Source organism: Periplaneta americana, chromosome 4 (assembly GCF_040183065.1).
Source record: "Periplaneta americana isolate PAMFEO1 chromosome 4, P.americana_PAMFEO1_priV1, whole genome shotgun sequence".
In the NCBI taxonomy this organism is placed as follows: Eukaryota; Metazoa; Arthropoda; class Insecta; order Blattodea; family Blattidae; genus Periplaneta; species Periplaneta americana.
This window is the reverse complement of record NC_091120.1, coordinates 119,776,285-119,800,001: the sequence shown is the minus strand read 5'-3', so window position 1 is coordinate 119,800,001 and position 23,717 is coordinate 119,776,285. Positions and strand designations below refer to the sequence as shown.

At 33.1% G+C, this 23,717-nt stretch overlaps 1 protein-coding gene and 1 long non-coding RNA gene across 3 annotated transcripts in view; one reads left to right on the top strand and one right to left on the bottom strand.

The window, feature by feature from the left end:
• The window catches only part of LOC138698153 (alpha-tocopherol transfer protein-like), a 219,993-nt gene that overhangs the window by 103,354 nt on the left and 92,922 nt on the right, over nucleotides 1-23,717 (top strand). The gene's annotated exons all lie outside the window — the stretch shown is intronic.
• Nucleotides 14,543-19,016, bottom strand: LOC138698152 (uncharacterized). Of its 2 annotated transcripts, none has more exons than XR_011331731.1 (6): nucleotides 18,428-19,016; nucleotides 17,309-17,465; nucleotides 16,961-17,211; nucleotides 16,573-16,698; nucleotides 16,144-16,351; nucleotides 14,543-15,876 (listed from the first exon to the last, which is right to left on the bottom strand). It is a non-coding gene; the product is annotated as an uncharacterized lncRNA (long non-coding RNA). The 2 variants fall into 2 exon arrangements; XR_011331732.1 differs by having other exon boundaries at nucleotides 16,573-16,695.

Sequence of the window (23,717 nt, the reverse complement as noted above, 5' to 3'; positions counted from 1 at the left end):
TCTAAATACACATTATTTTTTGTAAATTAGTAATGATGACATTATGAAAATGCAGGCGAGATCGAACACGCTTTCAGTGGAAGACACGTAAGCTTCAGTTTCGTCGGGCAGACATAGGCTACTTGAAATCGTATTCATGCCAGTACGTTATACAGCCTGTATTCTGGTAGCTGGTGGTGTTCTACTGAATTTTCCTCTGCCACAGAAGAGAAAGCTTCTTCGGTGGAGGCCTAGAAGTCTCTTTTCTTTTTAAATGAGATGAAAAATCGAATATAGTTGGTATTGCATAGGCAACAAACATTTCCTCTCGTTTACAAAATAAATGTATTTAGTATCGAACTGTGCGGAACACAAAACACTATGTATTGTGGGAAGCCATTTCTCTCTCTTCATTTGTGAAACCGACTCCTTAGTTAAGAAATCATTTTGCAGTGGGAATCTGTAAAACAATGAACACGTTACAGAATCTTTCTAACAATAACTGTTGTTATATGTATAGTAATACCAAATTATGGCTATTTACTTGAAATATGATTTGTTTTATCGCTTCGGTTGCTACAGTTATAAGCAGAGCACACAAGAGGCATCTTAAGTACGAGATTTAAGAATCTTCACGTGCTTATACGTCTCCTTCTTCTAAAGCGAGCTAACCAATTAAAACATGGCGGCCGGTAGTTCAAGCTAGTACCACCAAGAGCGCTGATACACACGTGAACGCCACTCTATATTCTTACTTCTAGCTCGTTGCTACTATCGGAAGTAATGATCTAGGCCGTGCTTTACGTAGCTAAAAGTTAAACATAACGTTCCTGTTTTTAATTAACTAAATTATAAATAAATTCATTTTCTCCCTTCTTCGAAAATGGTTGGGAAACCTCAGCTTACCCTGCCTACCCTAAAGCTTCACCACTGCTTATACCTCTTACACTGTGTATACACCACAAGACTACACCACCATTTCACGTATATCACAAAACAACGATTACGATAAACTATATAAATACTGCATACACATGCCCTATTGATTAAATTAATGCGTACTTACTCCTAACACATTAAATAATATTAAATATAATTAAATAAAATCATATATTATTTTAAATCAAGGCTTCTATATACTCAATAGGTTATCTCATTTTTCATTAGCCAATCAAATGGCTAATTGGCTGATGACGCGCGAAGAGTCAATGCTCATTGGTCCTTTATTTTCAAATTGATAGCGACATCAGCGTACATTATAAATGTTATGTTTTATTTAACGACGCTCGCAACTGCAGAGGTTATATCAGCGTCGCCGGATGTGCCGGAATTTTGTCCCGCAGGAGTTCTTTTACATGCCAGTAAATCTACTGACATGAGCCTGTCACATTTAAGCACACTTAAATGCCATCGACCTGGCCCGGGATCGAACCCGCAACCTTGGGCATAGAAGGCCAGCGCTATACCAACTTGCCAACCAAGTCGACTACATTATAAACATAAGCGCCTGAAATAAAAACTAAAGAGTTATATATTATAGAGAGGCTACAACGCCTTCTAGTTTAAGACAATTGAACATTAATCCGCCATATTTTGTTTAGTCAAAACAAAGGGGTGTGTCTTGCACGTTGTAGGAAATGACAATGATGAAGTAAGTATTATTGTAAATTGAGTTACTATTAAGCCTATGTTAATAAGTAAAAAGTAAAATACACACAAAACTTTGTTTTATAACAGCTGTAGACCTATGTTTTATTAGTTTCACTAAATATAGTTCAGATATTAAATGACAAGCTATACTCAATGCAACCAAACCAAAGCACCTAAAGACGGATGAATGTATTCGGCAAAAGAAAAATACATAATTTTTGGCTTCGTCACAAATTTAATTACCTTACAGCTAATCTTACCTAAAATAAAATCTTGTAATTCAATGCTCACTAAGTGATTTTAAGAGAGACGACGTATGTAACTAGTAGGAGTAAAATATAGGAAAGGTGCTGGCGAAAATTTAAAAAAAAAAAAATCAACAATTATTTAGAAAAAATCGTTTGAAAATGGTATTAACACAGGGACTTTTTGAAAACTGTAATTATTAAAACTACAAATGAATCAGGGAATACTAAAACGTTCTAAGTCACTATTTTTACGAAATTGATTTATTGGCGGGAAGTCATTCTTTGAAGGTAAATACAACTATGTATGCAAAAATATTCTAAGTCAAGTCTCTTTGTATGGTGATGTAAGAGTTCTGTATTGCGTAGTGAAAACAAAAACGTTCTGAGTCAGTGACACAGAACCATTTTGTTTCCATTGGCCATATTGACTCAGAAGTTTTTCGTTTGTATTGGCTAGACTGTGCTCCCGGTAAATTGAAACGGTAACAGCTGAGTTTGTTTTATAAGATTTCAGTGTTAATAAGAGATTGAAAATGGATGAAGAAAATATAAGGAGAATTAATCAATCAAAAAAGTTTTATTCACGGCTTCAGTCTGAGGTATGTTCTGACAAATCTAAAGATCAACATCATGTTCTTGCCATTGCATTCGATTATATGCAGAACATTTCACTGCCAGTTGTCCCTGTACAAGGCACTTTTTATCTGAGACAGCTAAATGTCAATTCATTCTGCATTCATTATGTCAAGAAAAACCATGCAACTTTGTACATTTATAATGAAGGCATCGCAAAAAAAAGGCCCTAATGAGGTGTGTTATTTCGTTTTCGAATATCTTAGCTCTGTCCTAAATGACATAAAAGAAGTTCATGTTTACTGTGACAACTGTGGAGGCCAAAATAAAAGCCATGCTTTTAATAGTGTATTTTTTACTTTCACAGATTCGGAGAGATTTGAGAAAATTGAACAATTCTATCCTATCAGAGGGCATTCTTTTTTGCCCTGCGATAGGGATTTCGCAATTCTCAAAAGGACCATGAGAAAACATGATAGATTTTACAGCATGCATCAGTTGACCAAAATTATTATAACTTCAAGTTTATCTAGAAAGTTTACAGTAGTAGAAGTTGAAATGTGTGATATTAAAAATTTTAAAGACTGGTGGCAAGAGTTTTACAAGAAAACATATGTATCCGAGGAAACAAAAGGGCGACAGGTACAGAAAAAGAAACGAAGTACAATTTGGTATAAGTTCTGTAATGCATTGTATGTATAGGTCGCGCCAGGGATTTTGGCAGATGGATTTTCTTAATGCGATATGGAGAGCGAGTTCTCACCGCTGCAAGATAGGTTGTTATCTCTGTCGCAGTGGAATGGGTAGGACATAAGAGTAAACATGCACGCCCGAGTATTTGTGCACTCTGGACAGTCACCTCCAAAAACTAAACAAATATTACAGTAGTCTATATGTGTCTTTGGTATTCCCAAGAAACTTGTTCGATTAATTAAAATGTGTCTCAATGAAACTTACAGCAGAGTCCGTATAGGCCAGTTTCTATCTGATGCTTTTCCAATTCATTGCGGGCTAAAGCAAGAAGATGCACTATCACCTTTACTTTTTAACTTCGCTCTAGAATATGCCATTAGGAAAGTTCAGGATAACACAGAGGGTTTGGAATTGAACGGGTTACATCAGCTTTTTGTCTATGCGGATGACGTGAATATGTTAGGAAAAACTCCACAAACGATTAGGGAAAACACGGAAATTTTACTTGAAGCAAATAAAGCGATAGGTTTGGTGGTAAATCCCGAAAAGACAAAGTATATGATTATGTCTCGTGACCAGAATATTGTACGAAATGGAAATATAATCTGTTATATATATGGAAATATATATGTATATGGAAATATGTTAATCCTTAGTCAATAGATAAGACTGAGTTTTATGAAATACGAACATTAAGGGATGGAAAATGGGAGGCAGTAATGGTCAAAATAATTATACCGATTTATTTTGTTTAACCAGCAGACGTGCAGCCTTTAAATTCAACACAAAGATTCACTCATAAAATTGGGTTAGACTATTCATCTCATATCTCAGAATTGTTTCTAAAATGTATAAGAAAAGTAAAAAAATTCAATTTCATGTAGGCTACTCCCTTGAAATAACTTTTTTTTTACTTCCGAGCAGAGAGGAGAGAGAAAGAAGTCGACGATTTTAAAAATTCACTAAACTATATTTAACTAGAGACGTAAAATTTAAAGTGAAGGTTACTCTCTACAATATTGGTTAAACATTCTTAGATTTTTAAATTCCATATCCTAAGGTACTGACGAAAAGGCAGAAGGGAGTGAGAAATCTCATGTCATCCGATCTGATGAAAGTCGATATCTGGGGATCTTTGCGATCACAGAATACGAATAAGGTATTATTTAGTCCGACTTTGTCCCTAAAGTGGTGGAGTGGGACAAAAATGGGTGAAAAATTAAATTAGATATCTTAGGGGTTTTCGAGACGAAAATTACGAATAATACAATTTGTGCGAATTCAATATGGCAGTTTCAGTATTATGAATTATATTTTAAAAAAATTAAACATCGGATATCGCACAGGTAACACATGTAGAGTATTTAAGGGGGTTTGTAACACCTTTTGATAGTAGGCCTATACATTTAGTAAAATCCAAAGTGTAATTTCTACATATTCTGAATGAATGTTGTGCTGGAATTAATATAGTCATCAGCCAATACCTCTAGATTAATAAACAACTTTTTAGAATCCATAAAATACAGTATTTATTGTGAATGGTAATTATATTTTTCAATTGGTGCAATTTGTGCAGGGAAAATTGGTTTCTCCGATATTTGTACGATTTCGAATATTTTAAAATGCTTTCTTCTCTGTTCTATTCACAATGTGCGTGTGAAGAAATTATTGGCCTTTTAATATCCATTACAATCCTATTTATTATACTCTTATATAAATCTATCTTCCGCAGCATGCAATTTTACGCAATTAACCAAATTATATTTTGATTATTATGAAGAATCGTAATGTTATTAACTTGAATTGTCGCACCTCCAGTAGACGATCCCTAGATTATTACTGAACAAATATTGTATATTGATCTGGTAAGGGTAGAATTTTCCTTTTAATTAAGAATTAATTTAATTTAGAAAATGTAGGAGACGTATTGTAAAATCATTGCGAACGGAAGTCATTTACATTTATTAAAGGTATTCTTTGAGTAGGACTGTACCGTGGTGTGTTTCATAATAAGGATAATTGATATGAGCTGCTGTTATGAAAATATGAACGACTCAGAATGTTATCGCATCTCATTCTCGCAGCTTACAGAAACAATATTGGCTCGCCTACTGGAAATGTCATCGAGGTCATCTGCCAAAATCGGTGCCTCCGACTATACTTATGATGGTGACACAGCTGTTAAAGGTACCATAGTCACAAGAAGCCACATTGATGGGTTATTAGTAATCACGTACAAGCTATTGCACAACAATGACTCTCGACCATCTTTTCCAGTGCGATTAGCGTACGAGACAGCTAAAGTACATAAAAATCCAAAAAAGTATAAGACATTAGATCACTATTGCCATATGTACCTCTAGAGTACACGGACTTTTATAAAGAGCTGTTAAACTTGCCCACTGGAGGCGTAGATAGCGGCGCTAGGAGCAAGAAGTTGATTAAAGTAATAAAAATTGGCCTAAAATACGTTTCTATCCAGTACACTTCGTTAAAATATGAGTTTTAGTTCACACTATTGTTTGTACACAAAATAGTTTAGACAAAATAAATATTCCATTAACAATTTTTCAATTTCTTATTAATTTTCCCTCAAGTAAACTAAAATATTCTAAATCACACACCCCAATTTTATTTTTTTCTCATACATTTTGCTAAAATGTGGTTTTAGTTGACACTTTTGTTCGTACACAAAACAGTTTATACAAAATAAATATTCCATTAATAATTTTTCAATTTCTTATTAATTTTCCTAAAAGTAAACTAAAAGGTTCTATGTCAGACACCCTAATTTGAATTTTTTTTAGGTTTATAGAAGAAAAAAAAACGATTTTGGTCATGATTTAGCTCAAGTTTAGGTCATATATTAAAATGTAATTTTTTAATATTTTTAAACAAGCCCTGAAAGTAAAGAAACAGTTTTTTTTTTTTTAGTTTTCCAAAAAACAAGTTGGATGACTTAGAACGTTTTAGTATTCCCCGATTCAAATAAGCTCTTAGCATGCAACATTAAAAATTAAAGAATGACACTAATAGAAAGTTACTCATGATCATAACTCACCACATTCATTGAAACGATAAGATACTTACGGTTAACATTGTTATTAGAAACAGCAGGAGCCACAGCTCGCTACACTTCTTTTCGCGTGATGGACACATCGTGTAGTCTAATATAATTTGAAACAAATATTGTCTCACACGTGTCTCGCAACTAGGCAGAGGCTTTTGCAGAATAAAACTGTTCTTACATTTGACGCAATAATGACAAATTTTGTGTGATGCAAGTTCTGACTTTCCTCTTTGTTAACAAAAAGAGCCCTACACATTAACAAAAAGAAAATTGGAGTAGGCCCTATAAACACAATAAATAAAGTTGCCTCGTTTAATTATTAGGCAGCGGCATTCCTTTTAAGATTTGTAGGTCTTTATTGCATGCACCGATAATAAAATGAAAATGCGACGTTGTCACGTCTTGTTTGTTACTGCTATATATTAATATAACATGGATATGGGCTAGGCTTAATTGCTCAAAGCATGAGTTAATTTGAAGATTATTTATATTATTTAGATTATTTATTTTAAATTAATTATTTAAAGAAATAATTAAATGTTTCTCCATAAGGAAAACCGGAAAGTTTGACTTTTTGTAATAATTCTTTTATTGTTAAGGATTGGCCCTTATTGTAAGAACTATATTTCACGGCGAATGTAATCACACGTAAAACCATCTACTTTATTAAATTTTGTGACTTTGTGTCCACGCTTTTTAGGTGTCTTAGGTCCCTTTTTTACAATTTTACTTACAGTATTTCTATTTAATTTAAGAATTTTAGATGTCTCCGAAATTTTTCCTTGACCTAAATTGTTTTTCAGAACATACGTGTGAGCATTGCGCACAAACGTTTGACACTGCTTATATAATTTTGGTCTAGCTTTTGAATTTGAATTGTTATTTAACTCTGATATATTATTATTATTATTATTATTATTATTATTATTATTATTATTATTATTATTATTATTATTATTATTATTATTATTACCATCGTCGTTATTGACGTTCATGGGTATCGGTTCCGACACTTCACTTGCTTCCACGGCCTCCACATTTTTATTATACACTGAAATGTAATATAATTAATTTTCACTGTGAACTAGAACAAGACACACTGCTAAAATTTGCAACTCTGGTTTATACACTTCGCGTGAAGTATTTGAGCGGCCTTCAAAAGACTTGACGACGACAATGGAGCGGCCTTCAAAAGACTTGACGACGACAATGGACAGCGACATAATTAGAATTATTGAAACTACAAAACTTTCGTCCTCTTTGACACCGCTAGCCTACTAATTGAACGTGGCTACTTTACTAAACTCTTAATGGTACAGACTTATTAAATATATATTTCGCTTATGTTCAGTCCGTCTCAGAGGCGGCTCTACAATAAGAACTGCAGAGCTGCAGAACCGCCAATTATATGGACTTGTAAAATAAAAAAAATGTAAAACATGCCTTTATGTGTACTCTACTTCGTTTCATTCATTTTTCCAATTCATTCTCCTTCGATTCGAGATTTTACTTTCTGTAGGAGCCTTGAACTGTTAGAGAATTTTGTCTGTAGTGTACTTTTCGGATCTGTGCTCGGCAATTCCTGGACCTCAACCAACCTCTTGACCTCAACGTATGGTAATCGCTGGCATAAAACTGGTTTTCTTCGCCACCCCGTAAGACAGCATTAGAGCTGCAAGTGACGCCGCTAACCCTCCCAATAGTGTACAAAAATCCCGCCACTACCCCCATCTCCTTATGACCTATTTTAGGAGAAGGCGTACACTGGGCACTCAGCTTACTTTCAGTACATATGTAAGTACAGTTCCAGTGTCGAAGTAGATTGTGTTACAGTGCTGTGTGTAGTGTGTTTTGTCGGTTTTGTCAGTGCTTCAAAGTGTAATTTTTCTTTAAAATGAATGAAGTGAAAAAGCTTATCCATCAACCATTTTCGAAATTAACAGATGAAGAGAAATTGCATGTTAAAGAATTAGGACGTCCTACACCAAATTTGAATATTGAAATTTCTCGAAAAAGTCGAGGAAAATCATATATTAGGCATTTCAATACCGAAATTTATAATAGAAACGATTGGATTTGTGGTTGTGCTCATGAAAACGCTCTTTTCTGTTTCCCATGCCTTCTGTTTGGAGGAGAAAATTCATGGACAAAAACCGAAGTGAAGGATTTAGTTCATTTGCCAGAAAAAATAAAGCATGAAAATTCTAAAACTCATTTGAACAATCAAACAGATTTGTCTCTGTTAGGGACATTAAATATTCAAACACAACTGGATTCTGCGTATTGGGCTAAAATTCAGAAGAACAATGAAAATGTTTCTAAGAATAGATATGTTCTATCTAAAATAATTAATTGTGTAAAATTCTGTGGCGCATTTGAGTTAGCGATGCGAGGACATGACGAATCGGAAGATTCAACAAACCGTGGTATATTTCGGGGTTTGATTGGTTTTACCGCAGATTTAGATCAAACTTTGAAAGAACATTTACAGGGCTCGTCGCAATTCAAAGGCACTTCAAAAACAATTCAAAATGAATTGCTGGATAGCATGTTAGCAGTTATTCATGAAGAATTGTCCAAGGAAATTAAAGAAGCTTGTTATGTTGCAATAATGGCAGATGAAACAACGGACACTGCCGCAAAATCACAAATGGTTTTAGTCCTTCGTTATGTTAAAGATGGAGTACCAGTGGAAAGGTTTTGGAAATTAATCTTACCACCAGGACATGACGCGGAAAGTTTGGCGCAAACCATCTTAACGGAAATTCAACCAGTTATTGAACCACAAAAATTAATTGCGCAGTATTATAACGGGGCTAACGTAATGAGTGGGAAACATGGAGGGGTACAGCAAAAGATTAAAAACGTGTATCCTGCAGCTGATTTCTTGCACTGTTATGCCCATAAAATAAATTTAATAATGCAACAAGCATGCTCACAAAATAGTCAAGTTTGGATATTTTTTGCAAATCTGCAAGAAATCCCAGCTTTTTTTTCACATTCTCCTCAAAGACTTGACGTCCTTGACAAAAAAGTGAAAAAAAGAGTGCCGCGATCCGCACCCACCTGTTGGAATTTTAACAGTCGGACAGTCAACGTGGTTTATGAGCATCGGGAAGATCTCCTAGAATGCATGATAGAAATACAGGAAGAGTTCACTCAGCCGGCTGTCATAAATCAAGCTTCCTCTATAGAAAGAATGCTGCACAACCAGACCTTCAATTTCTGTCTTACCTTTTTCCACCATCTAATGTCCCATGTTGATATTTTGTACAATCAGCTGCAAACAAGACAGACTGAACCTCAGTTTGTAGAACAAGCCATACAGTCATTTGAAGATAGCGTTGGCAAAGTGAGGAAAAATGTAAACATGATAATTGAAGAGGTGGGAGCATATCCTTCCAATTCCGAATCAAAACGAAGACGGAAAGATGACACGGAAGACAGTCGCCGAATTGCGGCAATAGAAGTATGCGATGTAATTACTGTCAGTGCGAAAAGCCGGTTTAAATTCACAGGTCATTTGGTAGCATCTTCTTTGCTTTCATCATCCCATTCCGAAATTTATTCTAAATAATTTCCTTCGAAACAATTGACCGCAACTATCCAACAATATCCAGGCTTAGAAAAAGATCGTCTGCAAACGGAATTGTCAACACTGTATATGAGGCCAGATTTTAGAAATATTCAGGGTGCTACACCGCTTCTGAATTTCTTTCTAAGGAATAATTTGAAGGAGAGCTTCAGAGAGACAATTAAGTTGTTGGAAATCCTCATAACATCCCCATGAGCACAGCCGAAGCAGAACGGTGCTTCTCTACGTTAAAGAGAGTTAAGACATTTTTGCGAAGTGTTATGTGCCAGGATAGACTGAACGCGCTAGCAATGCTATCCATTGAACGTGACTACATTGCAAATATTCCCAACTTCAATGACAGGGTAATCGAGAACTTCGCACATCAGAAGGAAAGACGAATGGAGTTTATATACAAAAGATAAGGTAAGAAATGCATGGCTTTCAAAATTATTATATTCTTACTCAACATTGTTATTCAAAAGCTTTTCTTTTAATATAGATTGTGTTTATCACACAGAATTAGAGATTTAGGCTATATCAATGTCATTCTAATTCTTAAAAAATTGGTATATTAACTTTGCTACTAAACTCCAAACTTACTTATCTATAGCTGTAAATTGTTTCATGCAGAACTGCCAACTATTTTAACTGCAGGCCGCTACTGGTCCGTCTTATCTTATAATTCTCTTGGGGTAATGCAACCTGTATTGAGAGGGTTTAATTATCCAGAAACGAATATTACGATTTACGGTACATTTAATTTAAATCCATGGGAATGAGACATTTTTATAAATTCATTACTTCACTATTTATTTATAAATCAGCTTTTTACAAAAAAAACAATACCCCGTAGCGAAATGTTTAAATTAAATATTGATGTATCCGAAAAAAAAATAATAAATTATTTTATTTTACCTGACAGAGTTAAGGCCTGCTCTTCCACTGACTCAAGTCTACAATTAATAGAAATACAAAAGTAATAGTAATAGTAATAGTAATAGTAATAATAATAATAATAATAATAATAATAATAATATATAATGTGAAATACTATTATTGAAAATGTATCATACAAAAGTATGAAATAAAGTATTCATTGAAAACTACGGGACACCTGATCATTCAAAGTCTCCCGTAGTATTTTAACTCGTTGCCTGTGGTGTACCTTTGATACTGCCCGTGTCTCGCTTCCTGAGCTGTTACTTTGCGGGGCGAGACGCAAAGAGGGAGAGTGGGAGGTCCTGGGTACCGCATGTGCAGTTAGTAGCCTACTAGCCTGCGTTCAACACATCGGACTTTTCAGGATTGCTTTTGTCAGCTAAGGAGCAAGATCAGCCACGGACAAGCAAATGTATAGGCTATCCCCTCACAAAACAAATTATGTCCTCATCAATTCCTGTAACTAAACCAGTGGTAGACTACAGTCTCTACTCGAGATTATCGACCTAATCGCGATCACGGTCATTATGTGTACACATCCGTAAACTCTTTCCTTTATGGCAGTGTTTCTCAGACTTTTTCCACCACAAAACCCCTTTTAACTGCAGAACCTTGTAATACTTTATTAGTATTTAATAATTAACAAATAAGTCAAAGCTAGTATCTCAATAATTCAGTTCAGTGGGACGAATGTGTTTGCTTTTTAAGTCTGCAATCTGGTTTTATGACAGAAAGTTGTAGTCTCATTTTTATTTCTGTATTTTGTCTGTTTCGGTATTTTATTTTAGTGGACACATATTTACTTACTTATGGCGTTTACGGAAGCCGGAAGTTCATTGGCGCCCTCACATACGCCCCCCATTGGTTCCTATCCTGATCAAGATTAATCTAGTCTCTACAATCATGTCCCACCTGCCACAAATCCATTTTAATATTATCCTCCCATCTACATCTCGGCCTCCCTACGTAGAGAATCCAGTGATGAAAGTGATAAGTATTATTTTCCGTTTTAGATGTTTAATAATAATAATAATAATAATAATAATAATAATAATAATAATAATAATAATAATAATAATAGTACGCGTAATAAAAGTATAATAATAACAATAATAATAATAATAATACTTTCATTATTACGCGTATTATTATTATTATTATTATTATCATCATCATCATCATCGATAATGTTTCATGTTATTATTTATTCATATTTTCGTAACTTTTATCAATTTTTATAGTATCCACTAAGTAAAAAATAAAATTTAAAATCATATAGGGCTCACGTAACTCCAGCAACATACTTTAAGAAACGCTGCTCTATGGTAATAAAATTCAGCAGTTGTCCAGACTGAACGAAGAGTGACCTACTGTGCACACATATTTTCCGGAATAGAAATCAGAGACAATAGCGATAGTAGTAATCACGATTAGAGTCTCCAGTATTATAGTGAGGATCACGTAAGTTCAGTTCCCAAACAGCAAATATTTCCGCCTTGTCAGTGTTGCCAACTGTTACCAGATATCACCATATGTAGTAAAATCACGATCCTATGTACTGAATGACTTCTTTATCCACCGTACTTTACCTTAATGTTGGAAGGTTATTCTAAATAGTTTCAATAATAATGAGAATAATAATAATGAGAAATGTATTGCTATGTTCTATTCTTTTATTCCTTTACATTATTATTAGTATTAGCATTAATAGGTTACTAGACGTAAATATACAACAAAGTATAGTATATAATATTCAAGAATCAAATCTGTTTCAAGACCAATTAAATTATTGTCACTTCACTTCAAAGATTCCAGCGTACATATACTGTACTTCCTAAAGGTAGATAAATTAATAACCAATTGACTTTTGGTTGGAATTCGAATGAACTTCTGATTATCTTTTGAAATTAGTAAGGAAATGGATAATACAACTAGGCTAAAACTGAAATAATAATAAATCAACTTACAAAAATAATTTTGGTCCTTAAAAGCCATAAGTAAATTTCACTTCTAGATACCTTTTTAAAGATTTCATTTGTTTGTAAATTGCTTAATAATGTTACACTTACACTTATTATTTCTGCAACTCCACGTCTGTCATTGAAAAAATGTATGATACATAACTGTGAAGTCTCTTTTTGGCTCTTGTGTCCTAAATTTAAATAAGAAAAAACAAATGATTCAAGAAATGTGAGCTGGTGAAAATTAAATACTCAATTAATGAAATAATTACTACCAAAAGAGTATTTTATTAATTCTATACAAAAGATGGATTACACAGAACAGATGGCCAGAAATCATAGATTTATACACAACATACAGCATGAAACGATCATCAAAAAATGCTTTTTGTACACAATAACATCTTTCAAACGAAGTGAAATAGCCAATAAGTTCAATAAATATTATGCTAATAAGTAATAACTATAATTAATAATTATCTACAAGCTGTAAAAGGGAATAAAATAGTATATTGTTGAAATTAGGGAGTTATGGTTTATTACGTGTATTTATAATTTTAATTACGTTTTCTACATTTAATTATATTTTAATTTCTATTAGATTAGTTGGTGGTGTGGTTGTTAGTTTTATCTGTGTACGTCAGACTATTAAGGAAAAACTGAAAGAAATATTAAATCTACAATCTACTTTATATAACAATATTTAATCAAGAACTGAATATTACTATTAATTTAATAACATAAGACCCAAAACATCTCCAAGTCCAGACAATACACATGCTGATTTTCTTAAACATGTTGGCAAACAAGCAAACTCACTACTTTTATCTTGTAATCTCATCTAAAATACAATATCTGTCTGGAGAAAATCTATCATAACATCAATTTTGAAAAGCAATTATTCAACTAATATCTTTTCGAGTTATCGACAGATACCACTTACTAGTATGATAGCCAAAATTATGGAAGAGATGATTTCATAGATTGAATTGGTTCCTGGAATCTAGTAACTAACTTTCATCTTATTGAGTTGACTTTAGAGAACTGCATTCAACAAATGGACAGCTTTAAATTTTAGTCAAGATATTAAAGATATTTTAAACAGAAAACAAAACACCTTAACAATTTTAATTTATTTTCAAGGATCATATGGCTCTGTAGATATAAATCACTTAAGAAATTGCAAGCTTAGGCTGTCCATGATAAAGTGTTACACTGGGTCAGTGACTTGATTATTTGATTCATTGTCACAAATATGTAAATAGAGACAGATTCATCTGGGCTTCCCACATTGTTGTTTTCAGGAATACATTTTCCAATATTAATGTCGATGGTCTAACTAAAGAAATAGATCTTATGATAATCTCATCATTTGCAGATAATATGGTTGTCTAGAACAAAAAATCACAGTCCACAAATATTAATAAACTGAGCCAAAATCCCAACAGACTTTTTGACTCTACTTGGAGAACTCAAACTTGCTCAATTAAGGGAAACTTTACTAATAAAACACAATCCCAAGTTATTTCAAAATGAATAGTATATAAGTTAACTTTAACAGATGATGTTAAGAAATGTGATACTTCTCCAGACATTTTAAAAATCATTCGAAACGATAAATGATCTGGTCAGTGAGTGACTACATACAGTATTTTTTATAGATGGATCCTGTTTACCAAGCCATAGATGTAGTGGTGTTGTAGTACAATACCAGTATATTCCCTTTTACAGGGAATTATATTCAAACACTTGTTTGCCCCATTTTAACCGTGACAACGCTTTTTAGTTTTTTAAACATTCTGGTTATTGTATTGTGTTTGTGTTTAGTGAGATAAGGGTGCAAATAGCCATAGTAGCTGACGTGCCCTTTTTAAACGCCACTAACTAACTAACTTCAAACACTGACTAATTTTGATAGTGAAAATTTAGATACACTTTTAAGCTTACAAAATCTCCAGTATCGACTTCATAAATCTGAGAAGGCTGTCATACTATCAGATTCAAAATCAGATATTCTTGCTGCAGTATTGGACGTAACAACATGAAATCTCAATATTTTACAGTGTTTTAATATTTTAAGCAAAATGGTCGAATTACATCGACGACTGGTACTTCAGTGGATCCATGAACTTTATGGAGTGGGAGGTAATGAGGTAGCTGAAAGGTAGCAAAATTACTGTAAGGTTATCTATACCTGCATCTTACCACACTGTTAAAAGAATAACAAGATCAGAACATGACAATGTGGTAACAAAAGTCGGAACGATTCTAAAGCAAATGAAAAAATTGCAATAGGCCATCCGGCATCCGCTCCATGATGGAGGAAAATCCTCAGAAGAAACCAACTAATCAGACCAAATGGGGGATCCAAACTACCCTTCAATGCAGCTCTGAATTTGCAGGCCAACGAGTCTACCGACTAAGCTACATTGGTGGCTCCACTAAAAATATGAAGTACATGGCACTCAGATTATTAAATTGACAAACCTAAACAATTATTCATCAGTTAAGCTATAAAATATAATACATAGCAAGCAAGTTAATTCAATTTAAAAGTATAAACAATTCAATCAGTTGAAATATACAGAAATTGATAATAAATATCATGCAAATTACTTCACATTACAAGCATAAACAATTCATCACTTGTGGTATACAGCCTACTATTTAATTTACAGCACATACAATTCATCAGTTAAGCTATAGGCCTACAGTCTACTATTCAATTTACAGCATATATAATTCATCAATTAAGCGAAACAAAAATATAGTACAATACATAGTAAAAATAATACACCTAATTTAATAACTGAACTTTTATGAAAATCTACAGTGGCAGTACTCATATTATCACAGGCCATGATTGTCTCAAATATTTACAAAGAACTGATATTTCAGAATCTCCCCATGCCATTTCTGAAATCTCAATGAAGATATGGATCATTGTCTTGACTGTTAACTTTACACAGCTTTCAATCATCTGGTTAAATATTGGAGTGCAAGATAACAAATGACATCAACTGCTGAACACTTGGTATCAATCAACCAACAACTTCATTACATTAAAGGGAAAAAAAACTGAAAGAATTAATTGTATATAGACACAACACATAAGACAAGGCCGCTTCAGAACAGTAATTGGCAAGGCTCTGTTGTTTTAGGATTCTTATGTAGATTCAATTTCACCTGAAAGAAAAAAGTAGCATCTATAAGTATGCCTAATTATGAGAAATAAGAGAAACGGTTGCAATAGTAGTAGAAGTAGTAGTAGTAATGATAATAATGATAATAATAATAATAATAATAATAATAATAATAATAATAATAATAATAATAATGACTGTAAAGTATGGAAATTAATATTGCAATGTAATATCAAAAGGTGATTTCACACCATCAACTCTTATCATTTAGTACCGGTACAACAAATCTATTATATTCAGTTGCAATCACCAGTAGCTGTTCTTTCCTCCATTTTGTTGTTGGCTGATTTTTCACAAGTCTGCTATGATATGCAGCACTATCCATGACAATAACGCATTGCCCTAATGTTCTCAGGTCAACAACTGTGTTTGCACCCACTTCTCAACTACAGGGCTATTCATAGCACTATGGTAGTCCTGACTTTTCTTTCAATTGCATGAAAAAATTAAATCAGCACCTGCAATAAAAATTATACCTGGGCATATAATTACGTCACATGAATTCACAGCATTTAAATAAAGAAAGTAAAACATAACATAACATAACATGACATGAGATCCTCTTTGGTGAAAGGCTTTCCCACGTTTTTATTTAGTCACCAATTTTTATATTTTTGTACCCTGATTAAAAAAATTACTCTTGCCAAATTTATGTAAAATATAAATCAATATAACTTACCAAGTATAAATCCACCTTTCGTTCCGGCATCTAATCTTCCACCCTCATTTGTTGGTCTACGAATAACACCATTCATGTCACTGGAAACTTCACCTGGTTTATTTCATGAATAAGTGGGTGATCCTACTTAAAAAAACAGAGAGAGAAAAGCAATTCACATTGACACTCTAAGAGACACAAAAATTTTAAAGACAGGAAAACCATTCAAGAATTTTATAACTAACCTCTAGTTATAATATGAAACTATTAATTGCAAAACATGTTGTTCCCACCTGAATTCATTACTAGTAGCCTATATTAATTGCAATTTCATATTCCACATAAGTGTTAACCTATTTGTTAGTAAAAAATTCAATTACTCAATGTCTCACAATACAGTGAAATTTACCATTCATAAAAATCCAAGTCTCATCAAAGAATACTATGGGTTTAGGGTTCTCACGCTCCACATTTCTTATATATTCTCTTAAAAACGAATAACATCACTTTCTCGTACATGTGTATAAGGATCCCCTTTGCTCCATAGAAATTTAATCTCTTTCAAAATTTTTTTCACCGATGATAAGGATACTCTAAATAAATATGTTTCATAATCATCATTCATATGTTCCAGAACTTTTGCTGCTGTTAGTACTTCCCCTGTAACAGTAAATGAAAATTATGCCATATTTTTATACATATGACTAATATCAGAATTACATTGCATAAATCAACACAATTCCTGTAACTTCCCTACCTTTATGTAACTTGTCATAAATAAATCTCGCAATTGCATCTTTCGTAAAATCATCAGCATCAGTCACTGGATGTTTACGTAGTCTATGTTTTCCTGGTGTCACAAGTGGGGTCCCCTTCTGTGAATTTATCACTTTCGTGGCTGTAGTAAAGCCAAGCTGTAATAACAAACAATAACATAACACTTCTAAAAATTGTTATATCATAAAATTCATGCATGATACCAAGATTTACAGCTATATGAATAGAAAATGATCAACATGTTAGGTTGGGCCTACGATAGGTTTAAGTAGGCTAATATTTAGGTAATTCTCCAGAAAAGCTACATCAAAGAAGGCATAATTTTATTTTGTTTAATTGATTTCTGTGATATTTACATAGTGATGAACACGTGGTTTTAGTGCAAATACTTTCAGCACAAAAATCCTTTGACACTTACCTGTATATTCTAATGCATTGTTGTAGTCCCTCCCTCAAACTTGTTACTAATTACCAATAGGCCTATAACATGCGAGAGGTCCAGGACGAAGAGAAATGGTTAGTTTCCCAGTAGTGAGTCCTCGTCCTCTCGAGTGTTATATCTTAACAAGTACTTTGGGTGGGGTAGCTTTTCTGAAGAAACACCATATTTAATATTACTTAGACCAGTCATGAATAAATTATTCAGCCAGAGTCAACATTCCTATGCTTTATAGAGTATGTTATATAGTTATTATATAAAACTGAATTATTTTTAAGCACCATAACAGGCCAACATTCATGTAATATTTGCTGCAATATCAAGTTAATTATTACAATATGACTTGTATTTTCTTCGGCCGATGTGGCATGTAAATTGTGATCTGAACGGTTCATTTAATACCAAAAGAGAAAACTGGAAATTTACTTTCGTGCTGTTTGATTATTTGTTCGTCTAATTTGTAAATGTATTTAAGCTATCACCTACTGCAGTATTACAGTATCTTAAATGTATTTAGTTTGGCAATATGAAAATCACTGGCTTGATTAAACATCTAGGCCTAACCTAAAAATTTGTTTTGTTTGACCACAATCATGAAATTATTAGTGCAAACTCCTAAAATTGAATATTACTTTGAAATGTATGCTTAAGAATACTTACTCCTAATAATTTTGCTATTCTGGTTGTAATTGCTGTCTCCGTTAGCATAATTCCTTCTTCATTATCTTCTTTCTTCAACTCATTATACACGTGAACTACAGATTTCTGAAGCGTACTCTGAATGCCACACATTTTCTTCCTTGGAGGAGTCACTGCAACACTATTTCATTTTTTTGACATAGTAATAAAAATCTAAACACGAAAGAAATTCATTAAAATTTGAAATAATATTTCTATCCATTACCCACGTACATTATCACGCCCAAGTATATTATATTTATTCGTACTTATCTGACTATTCTTGAATTATAACCACAAAGCAACACATAAAATAACTATTATGTATTAATATTAATACTAATATTAATTAATTATTAATAAGTTCGAATTTCACTATCTTCCAGTAACCTGCTGAGAAATCTAATACAATTTTAATTTCATGGAACTCCAGTACCGGCAAATATTGTCGATATTTGCCTCTGCTGCCAACATACCAGTTACAAAATCACTACCATTTATAGTATTTGTCAGTATCGAAATTCGAAACGAAGTTGGCAAAAGAAAATTCAACCTTCAAACTAGAAAATCACCATAATCCACTAGCATTTGAAGTAATGGGAGAAAAATGGTTAGGTTTCACCCTTAGGGTATCAAGTTACCTGGTCTTCCCTATATAAAGAGTGAATACCCCTGGGGTGGCATAGGATAATGTTTTCAGAACATGTAATATGCTGCCGTGCCGCGCGTTGCTACTGCCCTGACGGTCCAAGCAGACTTAAGAGGCGTGGCTATAAACACTAGGGAGTTCTCGGCTCAGGAAGTGACCAGAGTCCGTGGATATCCAGAGTGCCGCAATCGTTTGAGCCGGCAAATGCCGACAAATCCGCCATTGTTAGTCCAGCGCGCGCTATGCAGTATACAGTTGCATAGGGAAAGAATGGAATTTAAGTGCGAAAAAATGCAAAGCTGCTGTGTTCAGAACTGTTCACAGAGAACTGAAAAAAGCGCACATTTGTTTTCTCTGTGACAAGGTGAAAGAAATAAGGAAAAAGAAAGAAGTGACTATAAATATAAAAAGGAACGATACGCTACCTAAGCAAGCATACATTGTGAGATTAATGAATAACTGTATTTTGATATTTATTTTTTCAAAAATTGGGCCCCAAAATATTTTTATAAAAGTAATCTAGACTTTAAGTTGTTTCAGCAATGATATTTTTACATAAAACAAATGAAAATCACGTACCAATTAGGATCAGTGTCAAATTTTTACCATCTTCTCCCTTTCAAATCAAGCATTTCTGAATTTAATCCTATTTGCTATTTGCAAGAATGACATAATATATTTGTGAAGTTCTGAATTCATTCTTGAGACAAGATTGTATTGTTTGGCTCGATTGGAAAATGCAAAGACCGTAGAAACTAGAAACCCTATTAAGGTTAGACTGATGCGAAATTTCAATTTTCTAAACTATTCTAGGTACATCTCTGAAATTTTGTACTTTTAATTTGTAATTTTAAATTCTGTAAATTTAGGTTTTCAAAAATTGCTACTATTATGGCCAGAATTTTTGTCTACATACCTACTTGTCAGACCTTCAGAAACAAAACTTACTATACAATTTTCCTTTTTTTTTTTTTTTTTTTTTTACTAAAAAAAATAATTTAAAATATTTAATGCACTAAAAGTGTAAAAACAGAAAAAAATTAAAATCGAGCGTAAAAAAATAGTATTAAAAATACCTTTTATTGAAATTCTGGCTGACATGCATATATATTATCAGGCAGTACATCTCACTTGAAGATATGTGTTAGAGGAAGAACAATTGTTTGTATGCATCTGAAGTCTGATTAGTGGAATATGTAGCTAATCGGCGAAGTATGTATTGGAGGGAGAAAGGAACTGACCACCCTACCCCATTATCTCCTGGCCTAGTTGTCTCATGAGTGATGCCTTATTGGTGGTACTTATGAGATTCAAACATGTCTTCGGACATTTGACTAAACAACAGCAACAACAAAAAATATGAGTGTTAGGTATAATCCTGATAGTAAGTTTTGTTAAGAACATATTCAAAAACCTCTAATGATTATTGTAATACAGTAAACTCTATGCAAACTGTAAGAATTGTTTATGTAGTTTCGCGATATGACTTCCTAAGCTAAAACGACATAAAATAAATAAATTTAAAAAAACTCTACAAAAAGTCATGCACGTAGTACAAAATCTGTAGAAAGAGTAGCATTTTTAGCAATGCAAAATTTACAGTAAATTAAAGTGCAGAAAATTCACTTCAAAGTTTTGAATGATAATAATGAACCAGGTCTCTGTCTTTTTTATTTTCTAGGCATTTTGAAACATACAGACCTAGCATATTATATACAGAACTTACCCTTATATACACTACCACGCTGTGCACACCTAACCTACACTAGTAAATAAAGGTGACTAAAAAAACTATGTAAACTTCTGAAAACACTATAATAGATAAATATTATTTACAAATCACTATAGACTGTAGACACTATTATAACACTGACAATAAAACTGTTAGAAACTTGCAAATATTTCTTGTATCACAAACAAAAACCAAGCATGGAAAACACGTTGTTATGGCTACTAGCAACAAGCGGAATTTTCCTTTAGACAAGAGTTGTGCTCTTTTTTGTAACTGTATGTTTTTTTAAGGAAAGCAGCCTTTCAAATAGGCCTAACACCTGTTGGATTCTATGAATAAATATTTCGAGAATTCGAGAAGCTACACTGGCTCAATCAAAAATCTAATATAATAAATAATGTATGAAATAGAGCGTAATTTCCAAAATTGTCGCAGAATTCAGAGTGGAGGGCGTGGACGGAGCATTTAAATTAACAGTCAGAGCCCGCAGCCTTTTAAAAATGTGACCCTAAATAGCTGATAGACCGGTCGTATGGTCATGAAAATTCGCAGAGGGCATCTTTAGACCAAAAATGAATTTTTAAAGGTAAAATCAAAGAAATGATTTTTTTTACCAAAAATGACAAAACCTCACGTCAGTGTATCCTTGGAGACATTATACTGAAATTAATAACTTCCATATTTTTAAAACTAAATTCACAAAATGTTTATCAATAGTATATCTGCTTGATAATAACACATGTACAAAATTTCATCTCTCTATAATAAGTGGTTTGCATTTTATTAATAACTTAATAGAATAATATTGTATTGGTTTATACAAAAAGTTCCTTGCATCACAATTTACATTATTTTTAATTGATATTCACTTATATATACATTGGAGCAAACATTACTATTGGAATTTTCTGTACAGCGAATGGGTAAATTACTAGGAAATTTTATGGCTATTAATTTTTTTATTTTTATAATAAAAAATTCTAGTAATTTACTGATTAATTTTACAGCAAACCCTACAGTAAACTTTGATTCCATGTATGTAAGGATCCATATGAGTGAAAATCACTTAAGAATAATGTCAATTGTAGTGCAAGCGCATTTTTATATAAAGCGTTTCAATATTTTAATAAAATAATTAATAAAATGCAAACCACGTATCATAGGCGGATGCAATTTTGTACACTTGTCACTATTAAGCAGATATATCAGTGATGAAAGTTTGATGAATATAGCTTCGTAAGTATGGTAGTTACGGATTTCATTGTTATGAACTCTTAATACTAATGCACTTCGCGAAATTTTAGTATAGTGCCCCCTTATATGCGGAAGCCGGAGAGTTCGCACGAGGAATGTAGTTAGAAATATTTAGATTTATTGTTATTTTATTTGAAACATTGTTGTTTTAATTTGTTACTTATAATTTATTAAGTTCTTGTTGCTGTAATACCTACAACTGTGATGTTTATGAAGGAGTGTATTGATCACTTAAATGTATATTTATGCTATTATCATTATTAAATGAAGTTTTTTTACATCAGTATGTTGACTGACAATAATGTGTTATAATGCAAGAAGATCCTTTAGACGTTTTTGCCCTTCAAATTAAAAATATCTGAGTTTTACTTTAAATATTCCTATCCCTAGCGTGTTGAATAGGACTAACAATGGCGGTCGAATCGGTGATTGCGCTACTCTGGTATATCTACGGACTCTGGAAGTAACACACGAACAGTAAGCACTCCTTGCGGAGGCTGGCGGTTCTATGGGCCGCCATGTTTACTTTGGTACGATCCATAGAACCGTCAGCCTCCACAGGGAGTGCTTATCAAAGGTATACTGCCTCTCTATAGTAACATAACTCGTTGATAAGAACATTACAATGGGTATAAACCAATTGTGTACGTATCATGGCATAATATAAATACGTTGAAAGTGTTTATACCGTGTATATAAAAACTGTACTTACATTTGTCACTGCATTATATTTCTGTATTTCTTAACAACTCGTCTGCTCTCAGTGTCTGCCATCCGTTTTCGTCTGCTAGTTTTCCAGTCTTGTGTTTATAAAAATTCTAACATTGAATGTTTTTTAATTCTCAGTCTGAAGTTTGGAAAAAGGAGCATGTATCGGTCATGAAATGTCAGCCACACGTTCATTTGCAATAATCATTATAAATCAACAATGAATTGTCACTGGAGGCTTTTATGATTAACCCACTGAATATGCCATAAGGACAAAATGTCATAAATCGTTAACATAAAATCAATATAACGGGAATTATAGTGAAAAAACATTACTGGTATCAGTTTCTAACCCTCCATCCCTTTGGTATGCGACTGTTAGTATAAGTAGAATGATTATTTTTTAAATTATGAGTAATGTACGACCCAGCAAAGATTACAAAAGAAAGAAAATAATTTGAAAGTTAACATAGATGAACCTAATCTAATTATTATGCGAAGCTGGTATTAATGTAGGCTACTTATATAGGCCTACGTGATTTATTTAAACTTACCTGCACGATTTAACATTCTCGGTCGTTTCGGCTTTATTTTCATTAAAGCTGCTCGAAAATCAGGAACAAAATCGTCATCTTTAAAATGATCAGAGCACACTCTGCTTGTATCAGGATTGAATTTATCCTGTCTTTTGCACGCACTCATTTCTTTCTAAATCCTAAATCTTTAGGAATGGTAAAGAAAGACAACTCTTTATTTTTATCGTTAGAATTGTTGCATACTGCAATAGCACACCTTTCACCTGGCATAATACATTCAAAACAACATAAACAAGAAAAAACACGAGATACTAGCTTTGAAGCATTTGAGCTTTGGCGCGCTCAGCTATCTTGTGATGTCAGAATCGCTCTCCTTTCCCCGTCGATCACTCG